The 8,134-nt window shown below is 34.2% G+C and overlaps 1 long non-coding RNA gene across 1 annotated transcript; it reads right to left on the bottom strand.

Moving 5' to 3' along the window:
- Positions 1–4,534: 4,534 nt before the first annotated feature.
- On the bottom strand, positions 4,535–6,198 carry LOC125471577. Its single transcript, XR_007253713.1, has 2 exons — positions 5,321–6,198; positions 4,535–5,203 (listed from the first exon to the last, which is right to left on the bottom strand). It is a non-coding gene; the product is annotated as an uncharacterized LOC125471577 (long non-coding RNA).
- Between the last annotated feature and the right edge of the window lie 1,936 nt (positions 6,199–8,134).

Raw genomic sequence — 8,134 nt, 5'->3', positions numbered from 1 at the left:
ACACAAAAGAAAAAAACTCACTAATCCTTTCTTGATTTCAAAACAATACCCCTTTAAACCAATTAAAGTAATTTTGTTTCATAATCGGAGTAATCTAGGGTTTCATAAAGTTTGATTCTTTATCTAGCAAAAAAGGAATTGTGATATAACTATGAGTGTATTAGTCATTTTTTCATGTTTTTATAAACGTCCAGTTAAAAGTGAACTTTATTTCAAATTTATTAGTTGTGGTTAAGTTTTATTTTCATCGATAGACTAACAAGGTAAAAATATGTTAATCGCATCAAAGAATTATTAATTATATACACATATACCATAAAACTCTATCTTCAAATTTGTGAGATAATTTTTCAGAACAAAGAAAGTAATCATACAAACATCCTTGACTTGAAAGGAGATGCATTTTACCATTTTCACACACACACACACGTGTGTATATATATACACACACATATATATATGTGTGTGTGTGTGTAATGTCTGAGTTTGAGTGGGTAAAAACTGCAGAGAAAAAATTTCAAATAGATGGCGAGAATAGGATGCATGCCAAGTGAATTTCATATAAGACTATCCGGAGCTTTAGATTGCGCATGCCATTTGTCGCCGTTACTTATACATGCAGCATTTGTCCTCACTCATATACAATTCTTCTTTTAATTTCTATATAACTTGCTGCTGGCCGGATTATGATTTAGACAGCAAAGAGCAGACTAAGATTAAACTAAATATTATTTTTCTACTTTAATATTGGACTATATATATAATTTTATATTGTTTTTTGTATGAACACAAGGAGCAAGTTAATTATACTTCAAATACTTTAATCTTCAACTAAATATTCAAACCCAATGTCTACAAAGTTGTATTGTATCCGTCTCATTATTTGAATAATCAGATGCTAATTCCAAGTAGAAGAAACCACGTTCTTGTACTCAATCATAGACATGTCTATCCAGAGTCAAATATAGTCTTTTCTTGTTCTCGTATCTTTACAAGGGAATACATTATCCACTAAGGGCAATTCCAGTGTTGCAAAGGTTCCCTAGGGCAACTCACTATTGAATAGCATCCAGTAAACAATAACTGTCTTTTGTATCTCCACACCTAAATTGAATAGCCTTGACAATACACAATAAAATATTAGTATTTTTTATTTTATAAAATAATACAAAATAATTTTATTTGTAATTTCGGATATAATTTTTAATCGATCTCGTTGTACCACGTGTCATTAAATAAGAAATTACAACCCAAAGTATTTGAGAAAATATAAAATTATGATATAAGTTGGAAGATAATGATAACATATTTATAGAAAAAATTAAATCGATTTTTTTTTAATTTTAATTTTTTTTCGGATTTTTATTCAAATTCTTTTCCATGTCAGTTGGTTCCCACATCTCTCTCTCTCTCTCTTACACTTTCCCTCTCTCTTTACCGACGTAACCATTCCCCTTCATTTCTGAAACCTCTCTCTCTCTTCAATCTCTCGACACTCTCATTCTCTTTCTATAGCTCCAACAGCTTTCATCCTTCCTCTTCTTCAAAACCGAAGCAAATCAAACTAACAAACTCTGAAATCTCAATCCCATGGATGAGGGGAACTTGAATATATCCTTGCATGCATCATCAGAGCACCATTTGGGTGATCCGTCCTTGAAGCTGAGAGCTTTAAGCTTCCATTGCTCAAACCCAGGTGAGGTTATTGCCCTACTTCAATTGCTTGAGTTATTCTCTGGTTTTTTATGTGTTTCGAGTTGAAACCCTTGGGTTTAGTCTTTGCCATTTGTCTGTGGGTGTATCATCAGCCTCGGCGACGAACTCCGACGAGAGCCATTGAGTTCGAAGCTTGCTGGGTTTTACATTTTTTTTAATTTTTTACCTTTTTTTTTTTTTTTAATTTTTTACATTTTTTATTAATATTTTATATTATGTCTGACGTCGCCCTGACGTTAACATTGCATCACCCTCACCTCAGGCTCTCAGGCCACTGATTCGTGACGGGCCTGTCACTCAAGTCACTCGGGCCCCCTCCTGCGTTGAAGCCCGCATAGGTTAGAGTTGATCGCCACATCGATTTGCTTATTTGCAATCCACTGTCCATTGGGCTAAAGGCTCCACTGGACTTGCTCTCATATTTATAACCATCTTTTAGGAATTGGCTTCGCTGGTGCTCCAGCTTCATTACTTTATTGTTTGAGTGTACGTTGTTGCATGTTTCTTATAAAAAATAAGGGAAGTTGAGAATGGAGGAAGTAAGAACGAGAACCGAATCGAGTTCTACCTTTAATCCTAATTGTAGTATGTTTACTTCTAAGGCGAGACCACAAATTTTTTTGATTTCTTAAAACATCTCCAAAGGATATGTCTAAACATGAAATTTAAATTTAAAAGCTTATGTGGCACTTTGATTTTTTATTTTTTTTTTTAAATTTTGTTCTCCAACCAATATGCCAAATTTAAACTATTATTTATTATATTATTTACTTTTCATAATTGTATAATTATTTTAGAACAAAAAATAATTATAAAAACGATAAAAAACATTTATTAATCACGAAAAATAGATTTGAAATTGTTGTCTGTTAAGCATTATGTAGAAAAGAGAATAGAGAGATTGTAGAAGAAGAAGAAGAAGCAGAAGAAGGAAACAGAGAAAACTTAGAGAGAGACAGATAGAATGATTTTTCACTTGTATTTTCTTGATTGATTAACTAGTTACAGAGATACAGTTGCTATATAGATGGATATTCACCTAACTGCCTTATTCAAATCTTACACTAGCAACAATCCTAACTGCCTTATCTGTTTGGCTAATGACATTTGTCATAATCCACACCTTCCATTACATCCCCCCACAAGCTCATGGTGGTCCAAGCATGAGATTGTTGCAGTTGGAGAGTATCTGGCAATCTAAACTCTTTTTGGATAGTATTCCTTGCAATTGGAGAATGGAGTATCTGGTCATTGCTGCACACATACCCTGCAATAAGAAAACCTCCTAGCATATGGAGCTTGTATTTTACCATTATATCGTGTATACCATAATACCTAAATCAACATAGACTTGGTGCCCCACCCTTATAAACAATTCTCATATCTAAACATGAAATTTAAATTTAAAAGCTTATGTGGCACTTTGATTTTTTATTTTATTTTTTTAAATTTTGTTCTCCAACCAATATGCCAAATTTAAACTATTATTTACTTTTCATAATTGTATAATTATTTTAGAACAAAAAATAATTATAAAAACGATAAAAAACATTTATTAATCACGAAAAATAGATTTGAAATTGTTGTCTGTTAAGCATTATGTAGAAAAGAGAATAGAGAGATTGTAGAATGAGAGAAAAGAAGAAGAAGAAGAAGAAGAAGAAGAAGAAGAAGAAGAAGAAGAAGAAGAAGAAGAAGAAGAAGAAGGAAACAGAGAAAACTTAGAGAGAGACAGATAGAATGATTTTTCACTTGTATTTTCTTGATTGATTAACTAGTTACAGAGATACAGTTGCTATATAGATGGATATTCACCTAACTGCCTTATTCAAATCTTACACTAGCAACAATCCTAACTGCCTTATCTGTTTGGCTAATGACATTTGTCATAATCCACACCTTCCATTACATCCCCCCACAAGCTCATGGTGGTCCAAGCATGAGATTGTTGCAGTTGGAGAGTATCTGGCAATCTAAACTCTTTTTGGATAGTATTCCTTGCAATTGGAGAATGGAGTATCTGGTCATTGCTGCACACATACCCTGCAATAAGAAAACCTCCTAGCATATGGAGCTTGTATTTTACCATTATATCGTGTATACCATAATACCTAAATCAACATAGACTTGGTGCCCCACCCTTATAAACAATTCTCATATGGTAGCCTAACTGAATATCAAATATACTTCCACCATTGCATAACCGAAGTACATAAAATCCTCAGAACTCATGTACAACAGTTTGAGTCGAAACACCAATTTTCACCTTGTTGTCAAGTTAAGAACTGGAAATGTCACTCGAATACACGATTGTAAACCCACTGAAATTAGCTGAGAGTATGCACTTTCCTTGTCAATACATTCCAAAACTTGTTTTTCTGCATCATCTAAAAACATTTCATCTTCTGAAACAATGAAGTGAGAGAGAAAACCAGACTGGCGATCATAAGCTATATAAATTTCAACATTAGAATTGCTCTGTAAAGGTGTTTCATGATTTTGCAGGATGACTGGACACACTAGTTTAAGTTGTTAATCCAATGTGCTTTGACATGATTCAGGGGTTGAAATTGAAGATTGAGCATTCTGTATGTGACAACAATCATCATCAAAATGATCTTTCTGTGAACAAATTTGATGTGATCCGCTAGTTTGTGAACTTTCTTCACCAACAGAACTAGTTGGTTGCTCCTCGGTTTTCATTATAATTGTTGTATCACAATCGTTATGCTTTAAAGCATTGATAGAAGCTCCCGTTGTCGAATTAAGTGGTAGGGAAAATCCAAGGTAATGAGAGAAAGAATTGACCATAACAGAGTTCGTCTCAATTGACTTCATTGAATCAGAAAATCGAACCTGATCCTGCAGGTTTGGATATTGTGTAATAGATGAGTTGGTAGTTTGAGCAAAACAATGGGCAACAAGATGATCCTTATGTGAACAAATTTGACATGTAGTAATTTCAGGTGGCAGAGAACTAGGATATGAAGATGGAGGTGAGCCAAGAATTCCATTATAACTATCAACATTATTACCATAGCTTGACTGGCATGAACTAAAATTGGATTGAGCATGATAACCACCATTGAAGCCAGCATGAAATTGAGAGCTAAAGAGAGGAAAGAAATATCCTTCTGTCTCACATTCAACAAGAGCACAATCCACAATGGCTTCCTCAGTGAGCAATTATGCACAAAACTCCTTGAGTGAAATGATGCTCTCACGCCCTTTGAGTACACATTTAAATGTGTTGTATTTTGGAGGGAGTCCATTCAATGCAATAATCACAAAGTCTTCATCAACAAGTGTGACACCAAGAATATAAAGTCCATCATTTGCTCCTTCAATTCTTTGAAGATATTGGGAAATTGAATTTGATCCCTTCTTAATGTTGTGAAGATCAGTCTGTAATTTGATTATACTGGTTTTTGTACGTGGTAAGAAAAACTGGTTTTGAAGACGAACCTACATCTCTTGAGAACTCTTGCTACCAATCACACAGGAAATAACGGATAAATAAAGTGTGGCAGTAAGTAACAACATGCATTTTCCAAACTTTGCAATCATCAATTTCAATTCTTGAAGATGAAGTACCAGATGTTACCTCTGAATCTCCTAAAGAAGTAGAAGAAAACTAAGCAAGAAAGAGATTCGATCTATCAACGAACCCCATAAGTCCATGGACTTCAAGCATTAACTGCATCTGAAAATGCAATTGTAGATAGTTGGTCTCATCCAGCTTCACAGTAACAGACGTGGAAACGGATGAAATCAATCCAGTGATGGGTGATTGCAAGATTTGATGTTGATTCGCAATTACCATTTTGGAAAAATGTAGAGAAATCTGTTTGAGGAAAAGACTCAAACACCTGGTGTGCACAAAAGAAAGCAGTGCTCAACGCTTGAACTACTAAACATGTTCCTTCAAACTGTGCGATATGGTAATTTTGTCTTTCAAGTGGAGCAAGTCAAAGACGGCTCCAGGAATTTTCAAAAAACTCAGTAGCAAATTCATGGAATCCAGTCTTAGTTGCAGCCATAGCATCAGAATCTCATTCGACTACCCTAACAAGTGAACCCACAGATGTCTAAACAAATGCTTCCGCAGATGCAACAAATTGCGCATTAAAAAAAAATGTGCCTTTTTAAAACAGCAGTAGTTAGAAAGAATGGGAAGATGTAACCATCCACTCCTTAAGCAAGTATGGATACAGATAAGGAAAGACTAATGGTACAGGTCGAGATTGAAGCCCCATCAGAGTTACCATGAAGAACTGGGTAAACTTGATACACCCACAAGATAGAAGAAGAAAGAATTTCGTGTAGCGGAAGCAAAAGAAAGGATCGAAGAAGCTGATCAAGCTTTAATGGCGATTGATACCATGTTAAGCATTATGTAGAAAAGAAAATAGAGAGATTGTAGAAAAAGAAGAAAGAAACAAAGAAAACCTAGAGAGAGAAAGAGAATGATTTTTCACTTGTATTTTCTTGATTGATTAACTAGTTACAGAGATACAATTGCTATATAGATGGATATCCACCTAACTGCCTTATCCGAATCTTACATTAGCAACAATCCTAATTGCCTTATCTGTTTGGCTAATGACATGTGCCATGATGCACACCTTCCATATCCTATATACTCTAACACTGTCAACTTTGACAACAAGCAACTTTACTGTCAATCTACATCATACCACAAGGAACTGGTATTTCGATTGGAAAACACTAATGATGTCTTTTTCTTATTGTTATTGCTGATGTGGACCTTCTCATCCTTTGGAGATGCTCTTAGGTGTTAGTAAATGTAGGGTAAGTTAGGAATTCAAATGATTTATTTTCTTCTCGTATTCATTCATCATAGGATAATGCTATTTGAATTTATTGACCACCTTACTCATCAACTCTCTAGTAGAGGTGTATCAACTCTCTAATAGAGGCATATCCCACCAATGTATGCGAGTTCCACTTGTTTTAGAAAAGTGGTCAACAAAGTGATCAATAATTAGAGTTCAAATAGCATTATAGCATTATTTTCTTGATATACGTAAACACACCATTAAATTAATTAATTTTAAAAAATAAGGATTTAACAAAATATGTAGAATCGTGCGTTAAAAGTTAGGCAGGAGGTGTAAAATCACGTGGTTTCTTAGCCATAATAAGCAAATGAAAATCGAGACTAGGGTTCCACCAAAATCAAACTAACCCTAAACCTAAATATGTAAGAAATACCAAGCGTGGGCAAAACGCCATGGAAAAACTTGGGTACGCCACCATAATTGTTGAGTGGCATTTACGTGATGGCCATCTCCCACCAGTTCCAACCACTCTCAAACGTCCATAATAGTGCAACATTAAGTAAGGATGCTTTTGTCCACTTGTGTGGGACTTGCATGCCTTTGGGTTTTCTTAGGGTTTTGACCTTCTGAGAATCGGAGCCTTCCATGCCACAAAAGCTTTATGAAATATCTTGGTGTACAAAATGAACATGATTATGATTTATGAGTTAGAAAAAAAGAAAAACTAGTCAAATATAAAATAGTTCATGCATTATATTCGCGTACTAAATAGATTGACATGCATGCGTTATATTCTCTTATCAAATAAATTATTAACTATGCATGGTAAATTGTTATTTTGTAGTTTGAATATGCGTTCAAACAAATTAACTCCAGTTATTTAGGAAGAATGTTAACAAAATCAATATTATTTGGTTGAATGGCACTATGTTTATTTTTTGTTGGGAAAAGTGAGGCACTAGTCCAACGAATAGAATGCTAAGAATCAACGGGATTTGAATCAAGTTTGATGCCTTTGATAACAGAAAACGTGTTACGTTCCAAATAGAAAAAAAATCTAGTATTCTTTTACTCCCAAAGGCCATCAAAACCAATGATGATGTTGACGATGGTGATGCAGATGTCTGGTTAGTGGTAATAAATTTGGTTAATTAAAGATATTTATAATATGTATTATATATAGAGGTTCTAAGGAGACTCTCTCAAAAGTTGACCCCTCTATTGATTCTCTGATGCTTCATGTTTTTAATATAATATTTTACAATATTGACATAAAAACTAATGTTAAACTGTGAAATGTTAAATAGTACATGGTGAGTTGTACTTTTGAGATTGTCTCTTTAGCATTTCTTTTAGAGAAGTGTTATTGGCACTCCAAAAATCTTATTCTACACTTCTCACAAATGTATTTTTCTTTCTAAATATAGAAAGTTTAGAATGTAAAATGAGAAATTTGAAGTACCAATAACAATTCTGTTCTTTTATATATAACAACATTTGGTAGTCAAAATTCTGGGCCGGCCTTTCACTCAAAGAGTAATGGATTGTCTCGTGCCCTCCATTTGAAAAATCCAAAGGCAAAACGCTCCTCTCTCTCTCTCTCTCTCTCTCTCCCT

Source organism: the organism of the source record quoted next, unplaced genomic scaffold (genome assembly GCF_019419815.1).
Source record: "Pyrus x bretschneideri cultivar Hongxiangsu unplaced genomic scaffold, Pyrus_bretschneideri_v1 Contig1, whole genome shotgun sequence".
NCBI classification, from domain to species: Eukaryota; Viridiplantae; Streptophyta; class Magnoliopsida; order Rosales; family Rosaceae; genus Pyrus; species Pyrus x bretschneideri.
The sequence above is the reverse complement of the archived record's forward strand: the minus strand, read 5'-3'. Positions and strand labels throughout refer to the sequence as shown.